This window comes from Vipera ursinii, assembly GCF_947247035.1.
Source record: "Vipera ursinii genome assembly, chromosome: Z".
NCBI classification, from domain to species: domain Eukaryota; kingdom Metazoa; phylum Chordata; class Lepidosauria; order Squamata; family Viperidae; genus Vipera; species Vipera ursinii.
The window spans coordinates 7,611,795-7,639,572 of record NC_139517.1 but is presented as its reverse complement, the minus strand read 5'-3'; the positions used below and the strand labels follow the sequence as shown (position 1 = coordinate 7,639,572).

At 45.5% G+C, this 27,778-nt stretch overlaps 1 protein-coding gene across 4 annotated transcripts in view; it reads left to right on the top strand.

Annotated features, from left to right (window-relative positions):
• Positions 1-27,778, top strand: part of LOC310649303 (vigilin-like) — an 86,196-nt gene that overhangs the window by 8,028 nt on the left and 50,390 nt on the right. Inside the window, exon 1 of one of the 4 annotated variants that reach the window (XM_083377633.1) lies at positions 21,999-22,292. The exons of 2 other annotated variants lie outside the window; for them this stretch is intronic. The gene's annotated coding sequence lies outside the window, so the exon portion shown is untranslated. Of the gene's footprint in view, positions 1-21,998; positions 22,293-27,618; positions 27,642-27,778 lie in introns of those variants that run through there. One more of the 4 variants, XM_083377634.1, reaches the window with a different exon arrangement.

The window sequence follows — 27,778 nt, the reverse complement described above, 5'->3', positions numbered from 1 at the left end:
AATACCCCAGCTGCCGGTAGTATGGTTGAATTCTGGGATACTGTATTTGGAGCCACCTCTGTTCCACCTGCTGAAGTAACTCGGATTGTAGTTTGTAGCTTGGTTTTGAGAATGTTCATTTCAGGCTCGAGAGAATTTCCTTCCTTAAAACGTCTTGACTGGTCCTAAGGTTTTGCATCGAAGATTTTGCCTTTGCGGGGATGGAAACCAAAGGGTTGGGTGGAGTTTCCTCTTGAGGTAACTTTGGGGTCTTCTTCCCCCAACGGAAGGATGTGTGCCACGGCTATTGTTCCTCCATGTCGTCTCCCACAGCATGAGGCCAACGCAAGGAGGAAACACCCGGAGTTGCATTCACACCACAACGGCGGGGTGCACAAGCCTGTCATAGAATATTACACAGGTAGTTCTCGACTTGCAACCGTTCATTCAGTGACTGTTCAAAAGTTACAAATGGCAGTGCAAAAAAAGTGGCTAATGACATTTTTCTTTTTTTTTTACATTCACAACCGCTGCAGCATCCCCGTGGTCATGTGATCTAAATTTGGGCTCTTGGCAACTGGCATGTGTTTATGACTGTTGTGGTATCCCGGGTCATTTGATCGCCTTTTGCAACCTTTTGACCAGCAAAGTCAATGGGGAATATTATTCACTTAGCCCCCATGTTACTGTACTAACTTAAGAACTACAGGGGTTCACTTAACAACAGTGGCAAGAAAGGTGATAAATGGGATGAAATTCACTTAACGGTTGTCTTAGCAACGGAAAGTTTGGGCTCAATTGCGGTCATAAATGGAGGACTACGAGTAGAAGAGAGAAGAGAGAAGAGAAGCTTGGAGATCTTCTAGTCCAGGGGTAGGCAACCTTGGCTCTTTTATGACTCATGGACTTCAACTCCCAGAATTCCTGAGCCAGCATGGCTTAGCTTGGAAACTTAGCTTTTCCCTCAGCATGGCTGGCTCAGGAATTCTGGGAGTTGAAGTCCATGAGTCATAAAAGAGCCAAGGTTGCCTACCTCTGTTCTAGTCCAGCCCCCTGCTCAAGTAGGAGAACTGTCCTATAACATTTCAGGTAAATGACTGCCTAGTTTCTTCTTAAAAACCTCCAGTGATGGAGTGGCCACGATTTCTGGTGGCAAGCTGTTCCACTGGTTAATTGTCCTCACTGTCAGGAAGTTTCTCCTTAACTCCAGGTTGCTTTTTTTCTTTTTTTAGTTTCCATCCATTGTTTCTTGTCTGGCCCTCTGGTGCTTTGGAGAATAGTTTGACCCCCTCTTCTTTGTGGCAGCCCCTCAAATACTGGATTACTTCTATCATGTCACCTCCCATTTCTTCTTTCCTTTAGACTAGCCAAGGGCTAGGCAACCTGAGCTCTTTTTTATGACAGTTGCTTTTTTATGACTCGTGGACTTCAACACCCAGAATTCCTGAGCCAGCCATGCTGAGGGGAAAGGGAGAGGTTTCCAAGCTGAGCCATGGTGGCTCAGGAATTCTGGGAGTTGAAGTCCACGAGTCGTAAAAGAGCCAAGGTTGCCTACCCCTGGACTAGCCAAACCCAAGTTCTTCATACATTTTAATCTCCAGGCCTTTGATCATCTTAGCTGCTCTTATCCGAACTTTTTCCAGAGTCTCAACGTCTTTTTTTGTAGTATGGTGACCAAAATTGGTTGCAATGTTCCAGGTGTGGTCCAAGTTCGGTTTTGCTTTGTTTTCATGAGGTTTGGATGAAGGCAACAGAAGTCCACTTCTACCCCATTACACACAGGATGGATATGTAACCACACAGCACAGAGCCTGACTCACAGGAGAGCAGCTCACAGGAAATCTGTTTTGTGCCCTAGAGTGTGCAACCCATTCTATTTTTAGTGTTCAACATCCATTGTCTTGAAGCCACTTTAGAAATAGTTAATAATTAATTTCACATTAACCAGATTAAATACTTCATTTAACGTTCACGGCAATTTTATTTAGCATTACAGTTAAAAAGATGAGAAGGAATACAGACTAAAAATAAACAAATAAAGAAGAGAAACCAAAACCTAGAAAGTGCAGCAAGGGTTTGGATATTCCACGCACACCCCCTCCCACACGCATGCACACAAATGTGACTTCAACTCCCAGAATTCCTCTGCCAGTTGCTGAGAATTCTGGGAGTTTGAAGCCACATGCCCGGCCGGATCCAGCCTGCGGGAAATTTTCAACAGTTGCATGAATATGAATATCTTGTTTAGGAGCCAGTTTGCCCAAGGGCGTGAATGACCAGTTCGTGACACTGGAACTTCTGCTGGAGAATAGAATAGAACAGAGCCCCTTGCTCAAGCAGGAGAACCTATACCATTTCAGACAAGTGACTTCCTAGTCTCTTCCTAAAAACCTCCAGTGATGGAGCACCCACGATTTCTGGAGGCATGCTGTTCCACCGGTTAATTCACTGTTGGGCAGTTTTTCCTTAATTCCGGGGTGCTTCTCTGTTTGGTTGGTTTCCAACCATTGGAGGGAATACTTCAGGTGTGCTGTCCGTTCATCTGCAGGGAAGAAAGATGCTAGGGCCTTCCACCCATAAGCAGCATGACTACTTGGATGAGAATAATGAGGAGATACAGGTTCGACTTCATCAGGCCCATCAGAATGACTTCTCATCAGCTGCCAAGAAACATGCCTTTATCAGAGCTCACAGGACAGTCCAGAATAAACTGTGTAATGCAAGATGCCTGGCCAAACACCAAGCCAGATAAAGTACTGGGAGACACAGACAGAAGGAACTTGAAAGAGTTCTGGGAAGCCCTCAATGCTCTCTGTGGACCTCAATCTTTTGGGAGTCGCCCCCTCCCATGTACAGATGACAAGACTAATTACAGAGAAAGCTCAGATCCTTCAGAGATGGTCTGAACACTTTAAAGCCATCCTCAGCCAACCATCATCTATTAAGGATTTCCCTGGCTGACATCAACAACGCCATGGATGACTCTCCAGTAATAGCCATGGCTGATAGATATGTCGCCAAGTTAGATCTGCTGAGGGTAGAAAATCTAAATTAAATATTGTAGCATCTTTGGGAAGGTGGTTTACTGTAATCCTGGACATTTTCTGATTGGGATTGTCAGATCTTCCAAGAAACCTTAGCACTTGTGTCTGTCGCTGTGCAGACTGTTCCCAAGCCATTGTCTGATGTTACATGCGTAAGGTGCTTTTGGATGATTCAGAAGTTCATTCTGCATGTTGGTGTGTTAAAAGTTTAGCTCGCCATATTCTATCTTGATACAAAGCTGGCGGAAGTTGATGGAACTCAATTCTGCAGCTCATCTGGAATATAAAAAGATCTTTCCTCAACCTTGTATTCCTACGTTGAACAGAGAGTTGGACTTGATGGCCTCAATGACACTTTTAAGTGTGATTCCAAGGTTGAGTATTAGCTTTAATGTGTGTTCCCATCTATAGGTTGTCCAAATGGAAGGCTGAAGGAGTCATTCTTGTCCCAGTTTAGAGAAAAAAATCTGTCTTTGACCCTTATTCTACAATAAAGTACTGAAGGCAAGTGTGGATGAGGCTGGATTTGCACATTGTGTTAAGTTATCATACCATGAGTTTTGGTTTTGACATGAATCTGGCCTTTGTGGCTTGTAAATGGTGGTTTCAAGGCTTGTTTGCCCCTGACCATTCACCACTTATCGAAGAAAACCCACTTAAAGAAATTCTGGATAAGACAGAGAAGGTAAACCTTGCATGTAGGATTTCTGAAGAGGTGTTTTCATGTTTTTAATTGTCCTGGCTTGTTTTAGTCAACAACTCAAACTGGGATCTAAAAGTGGTTTTTGAACTCTGTTCCATGTGTATTCTGCCAGACATAGAATAGAGCCGACATAGAACAGGGTGACAGACCAAGCATCTTAACTCAAAGGAGGGGTGAATTTGGTCAGCTGTATACAACTGGTGTGTTGACTGTAGGCAGATTGCAAGGGTGTGATGGTATATCTGTTGCCAAGTGTTTTGAGGCATCACACTTGCTCCTGGGGAGGAAAGCTATGGCAAATCTAGACAGCATACTAAAAAGCAGAGACATCACCCTGTCAACAAAAGTGCGTATAGTCAAGGCTATGGTCTTCCCAGTTGCAATGTATGGCTGTGAAAGCTGGACCATAAGAAAGGCTGAGCGCCAAAGAATTGAGGCCTTTGAACTATGGTGCTGGAGAAGACTCCTGCGAGTCCCTTGGACTGCAAGGCGATCCAACCGGTCAGTCCTAGAGGAGATCAACCCTGACTGCTCTTTAGAAGGCCAGATCCTGAAGCTAAAACTCAAATACTTTGGCCACCTAATGAGAAGGAAGGACTCACTGGAGAAGAGCCTAATGGTGGGAAAGATTGAGGGCAATAGAAGAAGGGGACGGCAGAGAATGAGGTGGCTGGATGGAGTCACTGAAACAGGAGGCGTGAGCTTAAATGGACTCCAGAATATGGTAGAGGACAGGAAGGCCTGGAGGAACGTCATCCATGGGGTCGCAATGGGTCGGATACGACTTCGCAACTAACAACAACATATTTATTCCCTGCCTTTTCCCTCACTTGCTTCTGAATGCTCTGTGTATTTCAACTCAAATGGGAAAGGCTGGCTACCAATGATTATGAAAATAAAAGCTGCTTTTAGTAACTGCACGTGCCTGAGTCTGCGAGACCCACAGAGGCCAATTAAATGCTCCTGATGTTGCAAGGCTCTTGAGAAGCCAGAGGGAACAATCATAAATGAAATCCCGGAAAACAATCTCTGAGCTTCAGTCCTTCCTTTATTCCAGCCCTAAAAATATGTAGTCTAAATCTTGCTTCTTTTTGCAAGCCCACAAGGATTGCTACAATCCCCTCGCTAGAGCCCCTTGCTACAATCCACCCAAGCACATTTGTGCGTGCGACTTCGAATCAGTCACAACTCCTGGCAACTGCCCCGCAGTTCTCTTGGCAAGATTTCAGAAGTGGTCTGCGATTGCCTCCTTCCATAAGGTTGGGTTGGCAACAACGCAATGTGGTTTGCAAATGGAGTGGCTAATCCGTTACCTTACCTCTTGGTCTGTTGTATGAATCAGAGACCGTTTTGTGGTTTGCTTTGACTTCGCCAAATTGTGTAAACCCAGCCATTGAGGTTTTTTGCAGCATCAGTTGTGGCTCAGTGCTTTGTGAGAACACAGACGTTGTGGCTCACTAGTCATAGTTTATGTCGTTCTGTAAACACAGCCTTAGTTGAGTATATCTGGAGCGCACTGACCAGCATCTTATTGGGTAGCAGTAAGCGCTATAAAAGGGACGCGGTGGCTCAGTGGGTTAGGACGCTGAGCTTGTCGATCAGAAGGTCGGCAGTTTGGCGGGTCGAATCCCGAGTGCCGCGTAACGAGTGAGTGCCTGTTACTCGTCCCAGCTTCTGCCAACCTAGCAGTTGGAAAGCACATAAAAAAATGCAAATAGAAAAATAGGGACCACTACGGTGGGAAGGTAACAGCGTTCCGCGCGCCTTTGGCATCTAGTCATGCCGGCCACATGACCACGGAGACGTCCTCAGATAAGCGCTGGCTCTTCGGCTTTGAAACGGAGATGAGCACCGGCCCCTAGAGTCGGAAACGACTAGCACGCATGTGCGGGGGAACCTTTACCTTTACTTTTAAGCTCTATAAAACCTCTTGAGAGGTTTTCTTTTTTCCCCCTGTCCTGCTTTTGTGAACAACTTTTACTTACCGGTAGTATCTTTGATTTCTTATTATACTGTTTACCCATAAAGAACACCAGATTATTTTTCCCCCCAAAATAATTTGCTGTCAAAACAGGGAGACTTATCTTAGATGAACTGAGAATATGATAAAAGTGTCAGATAAGGGTTTTTTTCTCATAGATAGATAGATAGATAGATAGATAGATAGATAGATAGATAGATATAGATATAGATATAGATATAGATATAGATATAGATATAGATATAGATATAGATATAGATATAGATATAGATATAGATATAGATATAGATATTTTATTTATTTTTATTTTAATCCTATTTATATCCCGCCCTTCTCCAAAGACTCAGGGCGGCTTACAATTTAAGCACAAACCAATGTGCTTAGCAATAGCCCTCATTCTATGTATATGCCTGCTTATTAGGGCTTTCGCCCCCCCCCCCAAGCGGCATTATTACAAAGTCAGCTTATTGCCCCCAACAATCTGGGTCCTCATTTTACCTACCTCGGAAGGATGGAAGGCTGAGTCAACCTTGGAGACGTCCTCAGATATAGATATATTTTTACCAGTGGAACAGAAGTTGTAGGTGCTTCATCACTGGAGGTTTTTAAGAAAAAAGCTGGACAGCCATCTATCTGAAATTGTATAAGTTCTCCTGCTTGAGCAGGGGGGTGGACTAGAAGATCTTCAAGGTCCCTTCCAGCTCTTATTCTGATTAAATAGGAGTTCTAAATTCTGGGTTTCCTCTCCTTTGGATATTCGAGGAAAGGAAAAAAGTATTTTGATACTGGGCACATGTGTTATGTTTTGGCACCTTTTTTCCTTATAGTAAAAAAAAAAGTCCCTGTGGATTTTAACCCTAGTAGTTGACAACTCTATGGGGTGGTGCTCATCTCTGTTTCAAGGCCATTAAGCCAGTGCTGTCCAAAGACATTTCCACAGTCATGGCCAGCATGATGTCACAGATTGCTGTTACCTTCCCACGGAGGTGGTACCTGTATATCTACTTGCATTTACTTTCAAACTACTAGGTTGAGAGGAGCTCGGTGAGGACGGTCTTGAACCTGGGCTGCCGACAAGCTCCGCATCATAACCTCTGATCCACGGTGCCATCTGATACCGGACTTTCTTTATACCTTTCTTCCTATAAAGGTAAAGGTAAAGGTTCCCCCGCACATGCGTGCTAGTCGTTTCCGACTCTAGGGGCCGGTGCTCATCTCCGTTTCAAAGCCGAAGAGCCAGCGCTCGTCCGAGGACGTATCCGTGGTCATGTGGCCGGCATGACTGGACGCCAAAGGCGCACGGAACGCTGTTACCTTCCCACCATAGTGGTCCCTATTTTTCTACTTGCATTTTTACATGCTTTCGAACTGCTAGGTTGGCAGAAGCTGGGACGAGTAACAGGCGCTCACTCTGTTATGCGGCACTCGGGATTCGACCCGCCAAACCGCCGACCTTCTGATCGACAGGCTCAGCGTCCTAACCCACTGAGCCAACGCGTCCCTTTTGTTCCTATACTGGACTTCAAAAACATTGACTCAACCTGCATTTCTTCAGCACTGGGCCCCTATTTATAAAAAGCCAACACCCTTCAAAAGGCAGGTAAAAAAATCGTGAAATAATCACAGGTATTCCTCAACGTACAACCACAACTGAACCCCAAATTTCCGTTGTTAGGTGAGACGTGTGTTAAGGGAATTTTGCCCCCTGTTACGACCTTTCTTACCTCAGTTGTTAAGGGAAGTTGATATAGTTCAGGGGTAGGCAACCTTGGCTCTTTGATGACTTGTGGACTTCAACTCCCAGAATTCCTGAGCCAGCCATGCTGAGGGGAAAGGAAGAGGTTTCCATGCTGAGCCATGCTGGCTCAGGAATTCTGGGAGTTGAAGTCCACAGGTCATCAAAGAGCCAAGGTTGCCTACCCCTGATATAGTTAGTAACCGGGTTGTTAAGCGCATCTGGCTTCCCCATTGACTTTGTTTGTCAGAAAGTCGCAAAAGGGGATCTCATGACCCCGGGACACTGCGACGGTCATAAAATATGAGTCAGTTGCCAAGCGTCTGAATTCTGATCTCCTGATTATGAGGATGCTGCAAAGGTCGTAACTCTGAAGAACAGTCCTATGTCCCTATTTTCAGGGCTGTTGTGCCTTTGAGCAGTCACTAAGCGAACCGCTCTAAGTTGAGACTACCTGGTTTTGGATGGGATGGTTATCCTGTTCAAGAAAGCTGAATATTTGGGACCTGTGGCTGTGCAAGACTCCCTCGCCATGTATATATGCACGTCCGAACTAGACTGTGTTGTTTCACAGGGTCATATGTGTGTGTGTTTGAGGCCACCTGCATAATGTTTTATTGTCATGTTTATGCAGTATATATTGGAGGTGGTTACCCTGTGAGAGCTGTATACAGTGAAATCTCATTTTCATGTCTGCTGATTAATGTACATCTAAAGTGACAATATGGGACGTGGTGGCTCAGTGGGTTAGGACGCTGAGCTTGTCAATTAGAAGGTCGGCAGTTTGGCGGGTTGAATCCCGAGTGCCGCGTAGCAGAGTGAGCGCCTGTTACTCGTCCCAGCTTCTGCCAACCTAGCAGTTCGAAAGCACGTAAAAAATGCAAGTAGAAAAATAGGGACTGCTACGGTGGGAAGGGAACAGCGTTCCGTGCGCCTTTGGCGTCTAGTCATGCTGGCCACATGACCACGGAGACGTCCTCAGACAAGCGCTGGCTCTTCGGCTTTGAAACGGAGATGAGCACCGGCCCCTAGAGTCGGAAACGACTAGCACGCATGTGCAGGGGAACCTTTACTTTTACCTTTAAAGTGACAATGAAGTTGTTATTCTATTTCTGTTCTATTCCTTCAAACTTAAATGACCCCGAAGAGCGAAAAGACTCCTAACGAGTGCAGATTCCTGGCCAGGCTGATTGACAGTTGTTATCAAGGAGAGCCTGTACCTTCGCAGTGATGTGCTGGCGTCTCCCTTGTCCGTTTCTGGCTTGCGGTTGTAGGAGAAAAATGTGGGCATGTGTGCCGTCACCTAGCAACAACCGAAGGAAGGCTACTACTGTGGTCAGCCAAAGGCTGCAGCCTTCGGGTGCAAACATTGTCAAGGTAGACTCACATCCTGCGGTGGCTTTAATCAGAGGCGTGGGAGACCGTCCCAGATCCCTGTCTCCAACTGTGACTTGCTTAAGGTCTATTAACCAAGCAGGGTTTGCCCTACAGTGAAGCAGCAAGCACAAAGAGGCTGACGGCAGACCAAGCGGAACGTAGCCCATCCTCATCTCCTGACTGGACTGTTGTAATGCGCTCTCCTCCACGAGGCCACCCTTGAAGGGCATCCGGAAGCTACAGCTGGTGCAGTGTGGGGCAGCCCGGGTAGTTTTGGGCTCCACAAGAATGGTCCCTGTGACACCGCTGCTCCCCGGGCTGCATTGGTTACCAGCCCGCTTCCGGGTGCAATTCAAGGTGTCGGTGTTCACCTTCAAAGCTCTCCGTGACAGGGGTCCGAGCTACTTGAGGGACCCTGTCACCCCACTGGGATTGGCCCGTACCACTTGTGCCAGCAGAAGAGGTCCAGGAGGATGGCCATATCTGCTGTTGTTCCTGCCCCCAGGAACATCTTGCCCCCCCCCTCCCCCATGTGAGGTGGCCTCTTATCTTTTCGTAAAAGCCAACTTGGGGGGGGCAGTGGGGGAACAGCACAATGATGGAGGTGGTTGATTCATAACCAATCCCACCTCCCCCCCCACTCCCCTTGCACCCTCCCCCATGTGTCTTTGGTATTCAGGTTTGATTTTAACTTTTTAGGTTTTAACTTAGATGTAACTGTAGGCCGCCCAGGGTTACCCTATGGTAAGATGGGTGGTCCATAAATTTAATTGATAGCTAGCTAGCTAGCTAGGTAAGTAGGTAGGTAGATGAGAGATACATGCATGCATACATACATACTAGTAGACAGACATAGGTAGGTAGGTGAGAGAGATACATACATACTGATAGATGGATGGATAGATGGATGGATGGATGGATGATATAGGGAGACAGACAGAAGAGAGAGAGAGACCAGGTCAGGCCAGATGAGTGGCCACCGCCAACCTTCTGGGCACCAGGGACTAGTTCTGTGGAGAAAGGTTTTTCCGTGGACCAGAGGGGGTGTGGTTTCACGTGTCGCCTGCATCCCCGCAGATGGGGCTTCGCTTGATTGCACGGTCTGGTTTCTGGCACGCTGTGGACTGGTGCCGGTCCATGGACTGGGGTTGGGGACCCCTGGGGTAGACAACATGGCAGAAGACGGTGATCAACTGATGCGTCCGCCTGAACCAGAGCTCTGTTTAGGTGTCCTTCTGACTGGGCTGTGTTGTTTTGTCCAAGGGCAGGGGGTCTCCAAACCAGGCAACTTTAAGGCCTTGTGGACTTCAACTCCCAGAATTCCATAGCCATGCTGGCTGGGGAATAATAATAATAATAATAATAATAATAATAATAATAATAATAATAATAATAATAATAATAATAATAATTGCCTGTGTCCGAAAAGTCGTGGGAACATAGGGTGGAAAAAGTTGTCAAGAACGAGAGGGTGAAGATCTTGTGGGACTTCCAAATACAGACCGCCATTTGGAACACAACACGCCAGATATCGCAGTCGTAGAGAACCGAAGCGTACAGCTGATTGATATCGCTGTTCCAGGAGATGCCAGAGTCGAAGAAAAAGAACTGGAAAAAATTACAAAATACCGCGACCTGGCCATCGAAACCGCGCGATTCTAGATGAAACGCGTAACAGTGATACCCATTGTCATCGGGGCACTGGGAACGATGTCCAAAAGCTTTGCAAAATACATCAAGAAATTCCAGCTTCCTGCAATAACTCCAGCAAAGCTACAAAAAAAACCCTGCGCTACTCGGAACATTTTACATTTTAAGGAGATACCTGTTTAATACCTAGGATGCTGGCAGCAGCCCACGCCAACCATTAGTGCCAGTCAGTTTGAGTGTTCAGTTGACTGAGGTTCATGCTTAATGAATAAAAGTTTTATTATAATAATAACAATTGGAAGGGGACCTTGGAAGTCATCTAGCCCAACCCCCTGCTCTGGCAGGAAACCCTATACCAGAGGTCTTCAAACTTGGCCCTTTTATGACTTGTGGACTTCAACTCCCAGAATTCCTCAGCCAGCGTGCTGGCTGAGGAATTCTGGGAGTTGAAGTCCACAAGTCATAAAAGGGCCAAGTTTGAAGACCCCATGCCCTATACCATTTCGGACAAATGGCTGTCCAGTCTCTTCTTAAAAACTTCCAGTTTTGGAGCATTTACAAATTCTGGAGGCAGGTTGTTCCACTGGCTAATTGTTCTAACTGTCAGGAAGTCTACAAATCTTAAAAGTTGCCTGGTTTTGGAGACCCCTGTCCTAGAGGTATGTCTACTATTTTCAAATCTCTTTTCGGATTTCGGCAATGCTCAGTTTTGAGTTCCTTCCCCTTCCTTTTTTTTTTTTTTGGCTTCTTCAAATGTTGTGTGACATGTGATACCGAAGCTATTATTCCAATTTATCAGGTTTTTTTTTTCCCTGAAGTGTCACCGGATTCTGTTTGCTTTGTTGTCACATTGTTCAGAGAGTTCAATGCTGTGGTGATGTTTTCTGCGGGGGTGTCTGTTCAACGCTTACAAAGATTGTGTCCTTACAAGGTGCTTTTTCTTCATTTTTCATTGGAATAGCTTGGTATTTTCAGGGCCAGTTCAAAGAATGCATTTGGTTGGGGTTCCCCCCCCCCCCCGTGCAAGAAGGAGGATGAATAAATCCAGCTGTGCTGTGTCTTGTCTCCCATAGCCATTTCTGCGAATAAAACAATAGTTGAATTGTCTGGTGAAATTGTCTGGTGAAACCTCCGAGGACAAAAAGTAAGGTTCTACATTTAGGCAGGAAAAATCAAATGCACAGGTATAGCATAGGTGGTACCTTGCTCAATAGTAGTAACTGTGAGAGGGATCTCGGAGTCCTAGTGGACAATCACTTCAATATGAGCCAGCAGTGTGCCGCGGCTGCCAAAAAAGCCAACACAGTGCTAGGCTGCATTAACAGAGGGATAGAATCAAGATCAAGTCAAGTACTAATACCACTTTACAATGCTTTGGTAAGGCCACACCTGGAATACTGCATCCAGTTTTGGTCACCACGATGTAAAAAAGATGTCGAGACTCTAGAAAGGGTACAGAGGAGAGCAACCAAGATGATTAGGGGGCTGGAGGCTAAAATATATAGGGAACGATTGCTGGAATTGGGTATGTGTAGTTTAACGAAGAGAAGGGTGAGGGGTGACATGATAGCAGTATTCCAATATCTCAGGGGCTACCACAAAGAAGAGGGAGCCAAGCTATTCTCCAAAGCACCTGAAAGCAGGACAAGAAGCAACGGATGGAAACTAGTCAAGGAGAGAAGAAACCTAGAACTAAGGAGAAACTTCCTGACAGTTAGAACAATTAACCAGTGGAACAACGTGCCTCCAGAAGTGGTGAATGCTCCAACACTGGAGGTTTTTAAGAAGAGACTGGACAGCCATTTGCCTGAAATGGTATAGGGTTTCCTGCCTGAGCAGGGGGTTGGACTAGATGACCTCCAAGGTCCCTTCCAACTTTATATTATTATTATTATTATTATTATTATTATTAAACTCTTGCCCTGGGGGTTAAATTTATTTATTTGTATCCCCCAATTTGATTATTTTTACAAACAACTGAAGGTGGTGAACATATCTGGTGACTATATCTAACACACATGCCTCCTCCTCTTTTCCCCACACAACAACCCTATGAAGTAGGTTGGGTTGGGTTGAGAGAGTGGGTGGGGAAACTGGCCCAAAATCATCCAGCTGGGTTTCGCGGCCAAGGCGGGACTTGAACTCACACCCTCCCGCTTTCCAGCCTAGTGCCTTAACCAATAGACCAGGCTGGCTCTCGCAATGAAATTATGAAGGCTGAAATAGGAAGTTGAACTTGGTCACGACATCTTGTCTATAGCAGAATGGGGCTACTTCAGTCAGGGCATCATTCAGTAATCTGTGTGTAGATGGACGACAAATCGCACCCGGTGGCGTCCTTGGTATTCTCCGAGCTTGGTGGTTTTCTCGCAGACGTTTCATGACCCAACTAGGTAACATCATCAGTGCATTGATGATGACGTTACCTAGTTTGGTCATGGAACGTCTGCAAGGGGAAAAAAACTCGAGAGAGAGCAGAAAATATACTCTCTAGATCTCTACAGGTAGTCCTCGGCTTCCAACAGTTCATTTAGGGACCGTTCAAAGTTACAACGGCATTGAAAAAAAGTGACTTCTGACTGTTTTTCACACTTAACGACCGTTGTAGCATCCCTGAGGGCACGTGATCAAAATTCGGAGACTTGGCAACGTGGTTCATATTTATGACGGTTGCAGTGTCCCGAGGTCACGTGACCCCCCCCCCCTTTGCGACCTTCTGACAAGCAAAGTCAACGGGGAAGCTGGATCCACTTAACCACCGTGTGACGAACCTAACAACTGCAGTGATTCCCTTAACGACGGTGGCAAGAAAGATCGTCAAATGGGGCAAAAATTCACTGAACAAGTGTCTCGCTTATCCACCGAAGTTTTGCGCACAGTTGCGGCCGTAAGTCGAGGACTACCTGTACTTTAGTTGCGTTGAGCATGCAGATGTAGCTGTGGTTTTGTTTTTTTTTTAAAAAAAAACATCCTCGTCACGCAGCACGCCATAGTTTGAAGAAGAAAAAAAAATCAAGAGCCCCCCCTTTTTTTTGTTGTTGCCGTTGCTAATTGTGCTCATTCTCAGCAGAAGCGTGCAGACAGCAATTAGCATCCATCAGATTACGAAACCAGTTGTGAGCTTTGTAGTCTTCAGGAAAACCGTAGGAATAGCAGCATTACTAATCCGAGGTCAAAGGCCCTGGGATCTCATTAATTCCAATTGGAAGTTAGTGTGTTGTCGTTGTGTTTTTTTTTAAAACTTACTTTCTTCTTCTATCACTGCACAGATGGGTTTAGGAAAGTTGCTCAGCCATCAACATTAGCCAAAGACGTTATTCTGCGCAAGCACGGGAATTAATTTATCGCCCCCTCCCCCTTTTATCCAAATTAGTCCTCCATTGCTTTAACACCAGCTGGGCCACAATTCCTTTCCTTGGTTAGAGGCCAGTGGGACGGTCTTGAGCCCCATCCGATTGTCACCTCTTGAAGTTGTGGGTGACTCCCTTGCTGATGGTTTTTCAAGACAATGGGTGGACAACCATTTCTCCGAGATGGTATGAGGACTCCTGCCTCGGGCATGGGGAGGGGGGTCAGACTAGAAGACCTCCACGGTCCCTTCCAGCCCTAGGTTTTCTTGGAAAGGTCTTGGGATTAGCAGGACTCTTAACCAAAGCTGCTGAATTGTTGTTGTTGTTGTTTTAAGTCATGTGGACGATCGGATGTGTTTTTGAAAGGCAGATGATGAGAGATGTTTGCTGAACGGGCATCTGAGTTTGACTTGGATAAAGATGACGTACGATTATCGATGTACGACCACAATTGAAGCAAAGGTGCTTTTTCAGGAGGCAACTGAAAAAAAAGCACCTTTGGGACCAACCACCATGACCTGGATATACTGAGAATCTTCATAGGACGCAAACTGAAGCCAAAATTTAGCTACCATACTGCTAAGCTTGTAAGCCGCCCTGAGTCTTCGGAGAAGGGCGGGATATAAATGGAATTAAAATAAAATTAAAATTAAAATAAAATTAAAATAATTAAAATAATTAATTAAAAAATTAAAATAAAATAAAATAAAATTAAAATTAAAAAAATAAAATAAAATAAAAAAATATTAGATATAATGAGGTTCTTGTTGTTGTTAGCTGCGAAGTCGTGTCCGACCCATCGCAACCCTATGGACAACGTTCCTCCAGGCCTTCCTGTCCTCTACCATCTTCTGGAGTCCATTTAAGCTCACGCCTACTGCTTCAGTGACTCCATCCAGCCGCTTCATTCTCTGTTGTCCCCTTCTTCTCTTGCCCTCAATCTTTCCCAGCATTAGGCTCTTCTCCAGTGAGTCCTTCCTTCTCATTAGGTGGCCAAAGTATTTGAGTTTTAGCTTCAGGATCTGGCCTTCTAAAGAGCGGTCAGGGTTGATCTAGAACTGACCGGTTTGATCGCCTTGCAGTCCAAGGGACTCTCAGGAGTCTTCTCCAGCACCAGAGCTCAAAGGCCTCAATTCTTTGGCGCTCAGCCTTTCTCATGGTCCAACTTTCACTGCCGTACATTGCAACTGGGAAGACCATATAATGAGGAAGCTACCCTAAATAGCCAATTTCAGATCGTTGTGAAAAAGAACTGGTGCATTATATACTTTAGATTTGGAGGAAGGATTTTCTGCTTTCCGTCTGTCAAAACTCAAGTGCTTTTTGGGTTTGATCGCTCAGCACGGGCCAGGAAAAAGCCTGGGGCAACTTTCAGTGTTTATGCCATTTTACTTTCCATACCAACAACGTTCTTCCTCATCTGGTGGTAGTTTGCTTTAAATTCCCCTAATTTGGTCCTGCAAAAGAGGGTGCAGAAATGTGTCAACGCAAGAAGGGAGAAAGGGCAAAAATAGCTACCGTATGCTTTCTTTACGCCCCTTGGAGTTGAGGAGAATTGCCAGCTAATTTATGAAGATGGCTTTCCAGCTAATATGTTGTCTCCACGAGGGGTGTCAAGAACAGGAGAAGTCTTATGGAATTAAGCCAAACTTAAATTGACGTAAAGGTAAAGGTTCCCCCGCACATGCGTGCTAGTCGTTTCCAACTCTAGGGGCCGGTGCTCATCTCCGTTTCAAAGCCGAAGAGCCAGCGCTTGTCCGAGGACGTCTCCGTGGTCCTGTGGCCGGCATGACTAGACGCCAAAGGCGCACGGAACGCCGTTACCTTCCCACCGCAGTGGTCCCTATTTTTCTACTTGCATTTTTTTTACGTCTTTCGAACTGCTAGGTTGGCAGAAGCTGGGACGCGTAACAGGCGCTCACTCTGTTACGCGGCACTCGGGATTCGACCCGCCAAACTGCCGACCTTCTGATCGACAAGCTCAGCATCCTAACCCACTGAGCCACCGCGTCCCTTAAATTGACATAAAGGCAGCCCTTTACTCACGACCAAAATTCAGCCGCCAATTTCTATTGCTAAGTGAAATAGTTGTCAGGTGAATTTTGCCCCATTCTACGACCTTTCTTGCCACCGTTGAGTGAATCACCGCAGTTGTTAATTTAGTAACATGGCTGTTAAGTGAATCTGGCTTCCCCATTGATTTTGCTTGTCAGAAGGTCACAAAAAGTGATCACATGATCCCGTCTGACACTGCAGTTGTCATACATATGAAGCAATCGCCAAGCATGCCAACTATAGTTCACGTGACCATGGGGATGCTGCCACGGTCCTAAGTGTGAACAACGGCCTCAAGTCACTTTTTTCAGTGACGTCGCAACTTCGAACAGTCACTAAATGAACTGTTGTAAATTGAGGACTATTTGCATTGTGTAAAACTGCAATTTGGCTTAAGCATTTACATGAGTAAATGTAAATGGGCTTAGGGCAAGATAGTAAGGCAAGAGCTGGGTTTTTTGGTGGCTGGGGGCCTTCATGCATTTAAGAAGATGATAGTCACGAAGAGCATCTGGACAGAGGTGATTTCAGAAGCAAGTTTTGGGGTGTAGCCCTTGTATAGGTTATGTTTCCACCACATGGGCTTTCCACTTCCAAATCTCAGGAAGCTATTATCTTTGAGGATATCTCTTATGTTCAATGGGGACCCCACTTGTAGGAGGACCCCCTACAAGTGAGTTGTAATTCCCTCACTTCTAGATCATGGCATAAACTGTTGGGTCAACCCAATCGGTTGGATGTGTTCAATAAATCATAATTAGCTTGGTCTGATATGATAGATGAACCTAATCCAAAGGTCTTCAGGACCATCTCTCCCAACCTTGATTTGTCCTTTGGATTCTTTAAGGAAAGGAATAGTGAGGAGTCCTCCCCATGGAGAGGACATCTTAGGAGCACCTTCTCAGTTGAGCACCCGTCACGAAGATAACATCCCCAACTCCTGATTTGTAGAGAGACCGTAAAATGGTGTTTCTCAATCGAGAGAGGACTTTAAGCCAAGTGGACTTCAACTCCATATATCTTCAAGTCCACGTATCTTAAAAGTTGCCCAGGTTGAGAACCGCTGCCTTTAAAACATCATTACTCCTCAGAGCTTTTAGCTACTACTGCTGTTGTTGCCGGGGTGCCTTAACTAGCTAGCAAATTGCCAAGGCCGGTTTAATTGTTGCATGTTTATTGTCATTGCACCATGCCGTAAACCATCTTGAAGCCTTTGGGAAATTGGTGTTTTACAAATGCGTGCATAAATAAATACCTCTAGATTATGGCTAGGTAGGAGATAGAGTAGCTCAGCGTGCCGAGAGAGCTAGGTGTCCTTCCAGGATCAGCAACTCAAAGTGGTGGGAGTAAGCCAGAAGGCAGCGTGGCATCCGCTCTCGCCTTACTGTCTGCCACCCGGTACGTTAGTGCAGTTGTGTAATAACTTGGCAGAGGTATATACACTGATGAGGCGTTTCTGCAACAGGTGTGAGCCGCACACCGTATGAAATTTGGGGTTGCTCAGACTGACTGAGCAAAAAAAAAAAAAAGCACAACGGAAGGTTTGTTTCTAAGCAAACTCCGTGGTCGCTTCTGCGCCTACGCCATCTTCTCTTTCATGTCAGGTTGGATGCCTTCATTTGTAGAAAGTCAGGGGCTTCCCTCGGCCTCCGGTGGCGTCGCCTTGAAAACTCAGAATGCTTTATTCTTTGTGCCTCGGTAGCTCTGAAAAAGCCAGGGAAGCAATTTCCAGTTATCCTCTTGGCATTCCTCAAATAGGCAATTCACCCTCAGCCTGACAAGCTTCCGGTTGGGTGGGCTTCTGTTCCCACTAGTAAAACAAGGTAAAGGAGTGCCTGCAGATTTTACTCTGCTAGTTCTTCCCGACCGTAAGGGGGGATTCTCATCTCCAAGGCCATTCTCCACTGTCCGAAGACATTTCCGTGCTTAGGTGGCCAGCGTGAATCAACGGAGCACTGTTACCTTCTCACCGAAGTGGTGCCTATTGATCTAGTTGCATTTGCATGCTGTCCAACTGCTAGGTTGGTAGGAGCTGGGACGAGGACTGGCACTTACCTTGTTGCTTGGCACTCAGGTCTCAAACTGGGCTGCTGGCTTTCCAGCCGACAATCCCAGCGTCTTAGCCACTGACATTCAGCCGCCATTGGCTCCCCTCAGGGCTGCTAAGAATTACGGAAGTTGATCCAGGTATCTGCAGAGTGCCCAGGTTGGGAACCTGGTGATAGACGTAGTCCTTCACCGTAACAGGGGGGGGGTCTGACTTGTATGAAAGAGCCTGAAACACTTTTGAGCTGACCCGGGTTCCAAACGTATGTTATCGCCTGGGTCTACCAAGGGTAATTCAGCCTTACTCGCCCCCTATGGTTTGATCTCAGAATAACAAAGTAGGAAGGGAACTTTGGAGGTCTTCTAGTCCAACCCTCTGCTCAAGCAGGAGACCCTACACCATTTCAGACATATGGTTGTCCAGTCTCTGCTTAAAAACCTCCAGTGTTGGAGCATTTACAACTTCTGGAGGCAGGTTGTTCCACTGATTTGATTGTTCTAACTGTCAGGAAATTTCTCTTTAGTTTCTAGGTTGCTTCTCTCCTTGATTAGTTTCCATCCGTTGCTTCTTGTCCTGCCTTCTGGTGCTTTGGGGAATAGGTTGACCCCCTCTTCTTTGTGGCAGCCCCTGAGATATTGGAACACCTGCTATCATGTCCCCCCTTGTCCTTCTCTTCATTAAACTAGACATCCCCAATTCCAGCAGCCATTCTTCATATATTTTAGCCTCCAGTTGCCTAATCATCTTAATTGTTCTTCTCTGCACTCTTTCTAGAGTCTGAACATATTTTTTTTATATCGTGGCAACCAGGACTGAATGCAGTATTCCAAGTGTGGCCTTACCAAGGCACTGTGAAGCGACACTCCTCTTTCCAAACCCCTGGTTTTGCATTCCCAACTGTGCAGCTAAACCAAACATGCCCTTAAATCTTAGGTACAGTTTTCTGAGGGAGGAATCTGTGCCTTGCCTTGTTGAATTCTTGCATTCTAGCAATACTAGTTCCAAATAGAGAGATAGAGACATATTTTTCCACCTCTGCTAGCCTACATTTCCTTGAGCATAATCTCCTTCAGTGACTACACACTGGTAATTGACGGAGCTGGAGCTAATCAAGATTACCTTGCTCGGGGTCGGAAGTGATTGCTTTGAAATTAGGTTAAGGGCCTTTTATCTTACCCTATCAGCATACTTTAGGAAATGTAATCAGGGTTAGGCTTTGGGCAATAAGACATCTCTGTCCATTTAGGTTAAAAGGTAAAGGTTCCCCCCCGCACATGCGTGCTAGTCGTTTCCGACTCTAGGGGCCGGTGCTCATCTCCGTTTCAAAGCCGAAGAGCCAGCGCTTGTCCCAGGACGTCTCTGTGGTCATGTGGCCGGCATGACTAGATGCCAGAGGCGCACGGAACGCTGTTACCTTCCCACCGTAGTGGTCCCTATTTTTCTACTTGCATTTTTACGTGCTTTCGAGCTGCTAGGTTGGCAGAAGCTGGAACGAGTAACAGGCGCTCACTCTGTTACGCGGCACTCGGGATTCGACCCGCCAAACTGTTGACCTTCTGATCGACAGGCTCAGCGTCCTAACCCACTGAGCCACCGCGTCCCTTTCCCATTTAGGTTAGATGTATAAATTCTCTTCCTTCAGGAATCTCAAGGCAAAACCCTTTATATGATCTCCATAATTCAGGTAGTCCTCGATTTACGACCACAACTGAGCCCCAAATTTCCCTTGTTAAGCGAGACATTTGTTAAATGAGTTTGTGGCCCCAGTTTACGACTTTTCTTGGCACCGTGGTTGAGTGAATCACCGGTCGTAACTATGAACCGGTTGCCAAGCGTCTGAATTTTGATCGCCTGATCATGGGGATGCTTCCAGATGAGCCTTCTGGACTCGTTCAGCATGTGGCTTTCAACTCCCAGAGCTTGTTAAGGACGGCTGTGTTTGACGGCGAGTTTAGGGAATTGATGACAGCTGTGTCTGCAGATTGGATTGGATTCGATTGATGAAAATGATGTCCCAATTAATGGGGGAGGGAGGAGCGCGCACGGCAGGCAGTCATTAGTTTTTAAAGAAAATAAATTTTGAATAGGATTCATTTTACATAGGAGCAGAACTTGTTTTCGAAAGGTATTTAGGATTCATCCTATTGGAAATGGATCCTGTCGAAATTATAGGTCGCACATATTCATTTCCTAGAAGGCAATTACAACTAAAATGTTTTTCTGCTTAAGTGTTTCTCAACTTTGGCAACTCTGGGAGTTAAAGTCTACAAATTTGGAGGCCCGTGCAGTAAGTTATGAGCGACACACTCCGGTTTCTCCTGGGCCTGTCGCACTTTCCCATCATGGTGGCCTGCCTTTTTTCCATGGAAGATTTGCGGTGAAAACAAATCAATAATTCCTGGTAGTCTTCGACTTAAGCATCACAATTGAGGCCAAAATTTCCATTGCTAAGCAAAATAGTTGTTAGCTCAATTTTGCCCCATCTTATGACCTTTCTTCTGACAATTGTTAAGTGAATCATTGCAGTTGTTAAGTTAGTAACACGGAGGTTAAGTGACACTGGCTTCCCCATGGACTTAGCTTGTCCAGAAGATCACAAATGGTGATGATCTCCTGACTCTGGGACCCTGCAGGCGTGTCATAAAGACGTGCTTAATCGCCAAGTGTCCAAATTTTGACCATGAAGAGGCTGCAACGGTCATAAGTGGAAAACAGCGATAGGTCACTTTTTCCAGTGCCGCTGTAACTTCGAACAGTCATTAAATGAATGCAAATCAAGGTCTACCTACCTGTATAAAGTTCTGATTCTTGTAAAGCTGGGAATGGGAAGTCTTCTCTTTCAAACGCCTCTCTCTAATTCCTTGAGGACTGGGGGCTTATGCGGATTACAAACCACCGGTCCTTTTGAGATCTTGCAAACACTGGGCGCTATGTAACAAAATGAAATTCAGTGGTGAAAAAAGTGAGGTTCTATATTTAGGCAAGAAAAACCAAATGCAAGGGTACAGTATAGGTCAGGGGTAGGCAACCTCGGCTCTTTTATGACTCATGGACTTCAACTCCCAGAATTCCTGAGTCAGCTATGCTGACTCAGGAATTCTGGGAGTTGAAGTCCATGAGTCATAAAAGAGCCGGGGTTGCCTACCCCTGGTATAGGTAGTACCTCGCTCAATAGTAGCAGCTGTGAGAGGGATCTCGGAGTCCTAGTGGACAATCACTTAAATATGAGCCAGCCGTGTGCTGTAGCTGCCAAAAAAAATCCAACACAGTTCTTGGCTGCATTAAAAGAGGGATAGAATCAAGATCATGTGAAGTGTTAATACCACTTTACAATGCCTCGGTAAGGCCACACTTGGAATATGGCATCCAGTTTTGGCCACCACGATGTAAAAAAGATGTCGAGACTCTGGAAAGAGTACAGAGAAGAGCAACAAAGATGATTAGGGGACTGGAGGCTAAAACATATAAGGAACGGTTGCTGGAATTGGGTATGTCTAGTTTAATAAAGAGAAAAGGATGAGGGGTGACATGATAGCAGTGTTCCAATATCTCAGAGGTTGCCACAAAGACGAGGCAGTCAAGCTATTCTCCAAAGCACCCGAAGGCAGGACAAGAAGCAACGGATGGAAACTCGTCAAGGAGAGATGCAAACTAGAACTAAGGAGAGACTTCCTGACAGTGAGGACAATTAATCAGTAGAACAACTTGCCTCCAAAAGTTGTGAATGCTCCAACACTGGAGGTTTTTAAGCAGAGATTGGACAACCCTTTGTCTGAAATGGCATAGGGTTTCTTGCCAGAGCAGGGGGTTGGACTAGAAGACCTCCAAGTTCCCTTCCAACTCTGTTATTCTCTCTTTATTTCTATTCTAATCTAAATGTCCAAACTCCTGTTTTGGATGCTGGTCCTCTGCCCTTTCTCTCATGCAGAACCGGTTTGTTTCTTTCCTACTTCCCATTCTTGTGTCTCCCCCCCCCCCGCCCGCTTCTCTCATCTTTATTTATTGATGGCCACAGGCTGCATCAAGGAGAAGGGATGGCAGGTGGGACGGGAGGTCATTGAGAAGTCAGGGGTTTTTCTGGTGGAATACAGATGGTCCTCGACTTATAACAGTTCATTTGGGGACCGTTCAAAGTTACAACGGCACTGAAAAATGTGGCTTACCACTTATTTCCCACAGTGACGACCTTTGCAGCATCCCCGTGCTCACGTGATCAAAATTCAGACACTTGGCCACTGGTTCATATTTATGACCGTCGCTGTGTCCCGGGGTCATTGGATCCCCTTTTGCCGCCACCTGAGAAGCAAAGTCAATGGAGGAAGCCAGAGTCACTTAACAACCGAATTACTAAGTTGTCACCTGCAGCGAAAGGTCTTAAAATGGGGCCCAACTCACTTTAACAAATGTCTCGGTTAAAACACCAGAAATGTTGGGCGCTCAGTTGCAGTCGTAAGTCGAGGACCGCCTGTGCCTGTCTTGGGGGAAGCAATGCTCCACCTACTCAAGGGAATTTCATTCGGGTGAACCGCTGAATTTTCTGGGGTTCAGCGTCCTCACGGCTGTGAGGATTTGCCACCACTGCTAATCCATCCCCATCTTGGTCGGCCTTCCAGGTCAAGGTGGGAAGGAGATAAATGAGAAGTCGGAGATATCTTCCAAGGGAACAAATATTTTGGGACAGGAATGTTCCCGCTACAGGTAGTCCTCGACTTGCAACCATTCATTTAGTGACTGTTTCGAAGTTACAACAGCACTGAAAAAAGGCTATGGGGAGTCTCAGTCATCCGGATCATGGTTGTCCCAAAAGTGTTGTGTTTTTTTTTTGAGTCAGAACTAAAGGAGCTTCTTGTATAAAAAGCGAAATGGCTTCAAAGAAAAACAAAATCCAGTTGCCTTTGACTTATGACCTTTTTTACATGGTCATGTGATCAAAATTTGGGTGCCTAGCAACTGGCCGACTGACAGTTGTTAAGTGAATCGGCCTTCCCTGTTGACTTTGTTCAGCAGAAGATGGCCAAAGGGGACACTGTGCCCCCAGGACACTGCAGCCATCAGAGACATGGACTATTTGTCAAGCATCCAGATGTCAGTCACGTGGCCGTGGCGGTGCTGCGACGGTCGTAAGTGTGAAAAAGGGCCCTAAGTCACTTTTTTTCCGTGCCCTTGTGACTTTGAACGGTCACTAAAGAAACTGTTGTAAGTCGAGGACTACCTGTATTGCTTCTCGATCAAACCCAGCTTCCTTCAGGTCTAGTTTTTAAGCAGAGACTGGAGAACCATTTGTCTAAAATGGCGTAGGGTTTCCTGCCTGAGCAGGGGGTTGGACTAGAAGACCTCCAGGGTCCCTTCCAACTCCTGTCCTGTCCTGTTCTGTTCCGTTCCGTTCCATGCCATTCCATTCCATTCTATTCTAATTATTATTCTATTCTATTCCATTCCATTCTATTCTAATTATTATTCTGTTCTGTTCTGTTCTACTCTACTCTGTTCCGTTCCGTTCCGTTGCATTCCATTCCGTTCCAATTATTCTATTCTATTCTATTCTATTCTATTCTATTCTATTCTATTCTATTCTATTCTATTCCATTCCATTCCAATTATTCTATTCCATTCCATTCCATTCTAATTATTATTCTGTTCTGTTCTGTTCTGTTCTACTCTACTCTACTCTACTCTACTCTACTCTACTCTGTTCCGTTCCGTTGCATTCCATTCTGTTCCAATTATTCTATTCCATTCCATTCCATTCCATATTCTATTCTATTCTATTCTATTCTATTCTATTCTATTCTATTCTATTCTATTCTATTCTATTCTATTCTATTCTATTCTATTCTATTCTATTCTATTCTATTCTATTCTATTCTATTCCATTCCATTCCATTCCATTCCATTCCATTCCATTCCATTCCAATTATTCTATTCTATTCCATTCCATTCCATTCCATTCCATTCCATTCCATTCCATTCCATTCCAATTATTCTATTCTATTCCATTCCATTCCACTCCACTCCTGCCTGAATGTAAAGGACTAATTACAAAAAGTGTTCTGAACAGGCAATATTTCCAGGCATGCACAGTCACCCTTCTCTCTCCCCCCCCACCCAACCACCCCCAGCACAGAGTGGTGTTGGAAAGCAATGGCGAAGGGTAGATTCTGAATGAATGCATTTTGTAGAAAGGCACATTCCCAGCGGGTGACATCCCTGTGCAAAAAATAATGAGCTTTTTTGCATTTTGTGACACGTGCAGCCTCAGCTTCCATCCTCTGAGGGAAAGAAACAAAGCCGATGGGAGGTTGTCAGTTCTGGTGATGTTAAACTTTCTTGGAGACGTGCGCACACACACACACACACACACACACACACACACACACACACACCAACTCCATGCTTTCAGAATATACAGGTTGTCCTCGGCTTACAACATTGCATTTACTGACCGTTCGAAGTTACAATGGCACCGAAAACAGTGACTTTGCGACCGTTTTTTCACCGTGGTCGCATGATCAAAATTCGGACGCTTGGCAACTGCTTCGTATTTATGACCGTTGCAGTGTCCCAGGGTCATGCGATCCCCTTTTGCGACCTTCTGACTAGCAAAAATTCAACGGGGAAGCCGGAATCCCTTAACAACAGCGTTCCTAACTTAACAACTGCCGTGATTCACTGAACAACTGCGGCAAGAATGGTGGTAAAGCCAGGCACTTAACAAATGTTTCTCTTAGTAGCAGAAAATTTGGGCTGAATTGTGGTCGTACATCGAGGACTACCTGTCTACCTTCTACCTTTAAACTGTTGGTTTCAGGCTGTTGTGCATTGTGTGGCATCTGTTCCCACCCACCCACCCAGGGTTGTGGGGTGTTTTTTTGTTTTTTTTTTGATAAAATAGTCTCTTTCTCTGCCTTTCTTTTTGCTATGGCCTTAATGTGGATTGGAAAGAGTTACCCAAAGAATCGAACAGAGGGATGTCTCTGTTACTTAAGCGTGTTCCCCAATTAGAAATGTACGGTCTCCATGAACCGAGTGTGTGTGTTTGGATGTCCGTGTCCTCCTACACTTCCCCACCTCACCTGCAGCCCTGCCACTCGCTTCTGGGCTGATGGGAAGGTAAGAACCAAGCGTGATTAATTCCCGATGGCCACAAGAGGCTTTCTCTGAAATCCTTGCTGTAGTTTGGGTCCGAGGAAGCTTAAGCGGTGCTGTGCTTTAATAAAAAAAAAGCTAGAAGGCGATGGGAAAAGAGACAAGATAGTGTTCTGAAATTTGTTGTGCAGAGGTCTCCTTGTGCTACCAAAGAGTTGCACAGACAAGGAAGGGTACTGAGAGCAGCAAGAGTCACACAGAAACCACAAGAGTACACTGAGTTGTAAAAGCAAAAAAGTAGTTTACTTTTGAGGTGGTGTAAGAACAAAAATGCGCAGTCAAAACATAAACGGTCCAAGTAGCAATCCAAAATACAAAGTCTTCTTAACGGTCCAGAGGTCAATACACAGTTCAGGTTTACAACAGTAGTAAACCAAGAGCAGAGCAAAAACAGTAATAGTAGAGATCAGTGAATTCACAGAGAGAGAGAAGCTACGTTACTAGCTTCCTCTTATAGCCATGAGAACACTTACACACCCATTGGCCAATTAACAACTTAAAGTCATAGCATTATGGTTAATATATTTTCAACCCAACATTGTAGGCTAACACCATATGCCTAACATTGGGCAAGGAAGAGGTTTTGACGTGTCTGATTAGAGAGGCAACCCCAGCTTATCCTAACCGTGTGAATATTGTTAGCGTTCTCTCGCTGGGCATCTTCTTGAGCGTGTTGTTGATATAGGCTTTTGTCTCTATGCCATTGGGGAATTCTGGGAGTAGAAAAGTCCAGCACATCTGCACATTAATTAATTAATATTTCCCATTTTTGCCCTAGTCTACAGTGTCACACAACCTCTGCCAATGGATTGGAAAGAGTAATTTAAGATATCTGGCCCAAACCTCTGCTCAGTGCAGGAATGCTAATTAAACCATCCATGATGAAAGGCTGTCTAGAAAAAAGTCAGAAGAATCCCTTGCTATTAAATCATAAGAAAAATTAATACGCCGCTTTTATAATAAGTTATCTCTTGCTCCATCTTAATACTGTCTGCACTAACTGGCAATAGTTCTCCAGGTCTAGTGGTAGAGAATATCTCCTCTCCAGGTCTTTAGAGATGCTGAAGACTGAACCTGTGATCTTCTACGTCAGGGGTGTCAAACTCAATTTCATTGAGGGCCGCATCAGCATTGCGGTTGCCCTCAGGGGGCTGGGTGGGCGTGGCCTACTGGGTGGGCGTGGCTAGAGTGCGTATGGCCTACTGGGTGGGCGTGGCCAGCTCTACATCGTTCGCATCAAGGGTGCCTATGGGGGCCTGGGCAGGAGTGGGACAGATCTGGGGGTCTCTGGCAGAAGGAGGGTCTCTGGGCCAGAGCCAAGGCAGTGGGGGCCGTTCCCTCACTGTTTCCAGGATGGCTTCGCGGGCCACGTGAAACCACTTCGCGGGCTGGATCCGGCCCCCGGGCCTTGTGTTTGACATGTCTGGTTTAGAACAATAAACCGTAAATAAACAACCAGCGGAATGATAGGCCTTCAGACGTTGTGGGTGCTCCAACGCTGGAGGTTTTTAAGAAGAGATTGGGCAACCGTTGATCTGGAATGGTACAGGGTTTCCTGCTTGAGCAGAGGGTTGGACTAGAAGATCTCCAAGGTCCCTTTCAACTCTGTTAGAATAGGACAGGACAGGACAGGACAGAAAAAAATAAACAGAGTTTATTGATGCTGTTATTCTGTTGCAGTTGCAATAGAATAGAATAACCGCTGGAAGGGACCTTGGAGGTCTTCTAGTCCAACCCTTTGCTCAGGCAGACAAATGGTTGTCCAATCTCTTCTTAAAAACTTCCAGTGTTTGGAGCATTCACAACTTCTTGAGGCAAGTAGTTCTAAAAGTCAAGAGAATTTCTTCTTAGTTCTAGGTTGTTATTCTGTAGTTCGAAGTTACAACAGCGCTGGAAAAAAATAGTGATTTATGACAGGTTTTGACACTTAGGACCACTGCAACATCCCCATGGTCATGTGATAGATTTGGGAGCTTGGCAACTGGCATGCACTTATGAATGTTGCAGTGCCCCATGGGTTATGTGATCACCATTTGCAACCTTCCCAGCTGGCTTCCCACAGGCAGAGTCAATGGGGGCAAGCCAGATTCTCCTAACGACTGCGTGATTCCCTTAACAACTGCAACAACTCACAACGGTGGCAGAAACGGTTGCAAAATGAGGTGCAACTCACTCAACGGCTGCCTCACTTAGCAACAGAAATTTGTGGCTGTAGGTTGAGGACTACCTATGCTGTGTATAGCCTGTCGCAGTTTCATAACTGTAGTTCTCAGTTTTGGCACTCAGCTTTGGATGCCAGGAACCACTTCACCCGTTTGAGCAAAGAACAATTCTAGTTGCACCCAGAAAGATCTGGAAGTGAGATTTCATTTTAAAGAGAGCCTTAGTTCCTTTAGTCGGTGACTTTTCTGAGACTGGTGTGGCTTCGCAGCATTATTTAATGATTATGTCTCTTATTTTAATGTTATTTTAATTTATTTATATCCTGCCTTTTTTCCTAAACAACTCAAGGTGGTAAACATATCTTAATACTCCTTCCTCCTCCTGTTTTCCTCACTACAACCACCCTGTGAGGTTAGTTGGGCTGAGAGAGAATTATTGGCCCAAAGACACCCAGCCAGCTTTCATCTCTAAGGCAGGACTAGAACTCCCAGTCTCCCGGTCATTGTCTCAAGGTCATCCACTGGCTTTCATCTCTAAGGCAGGACTAG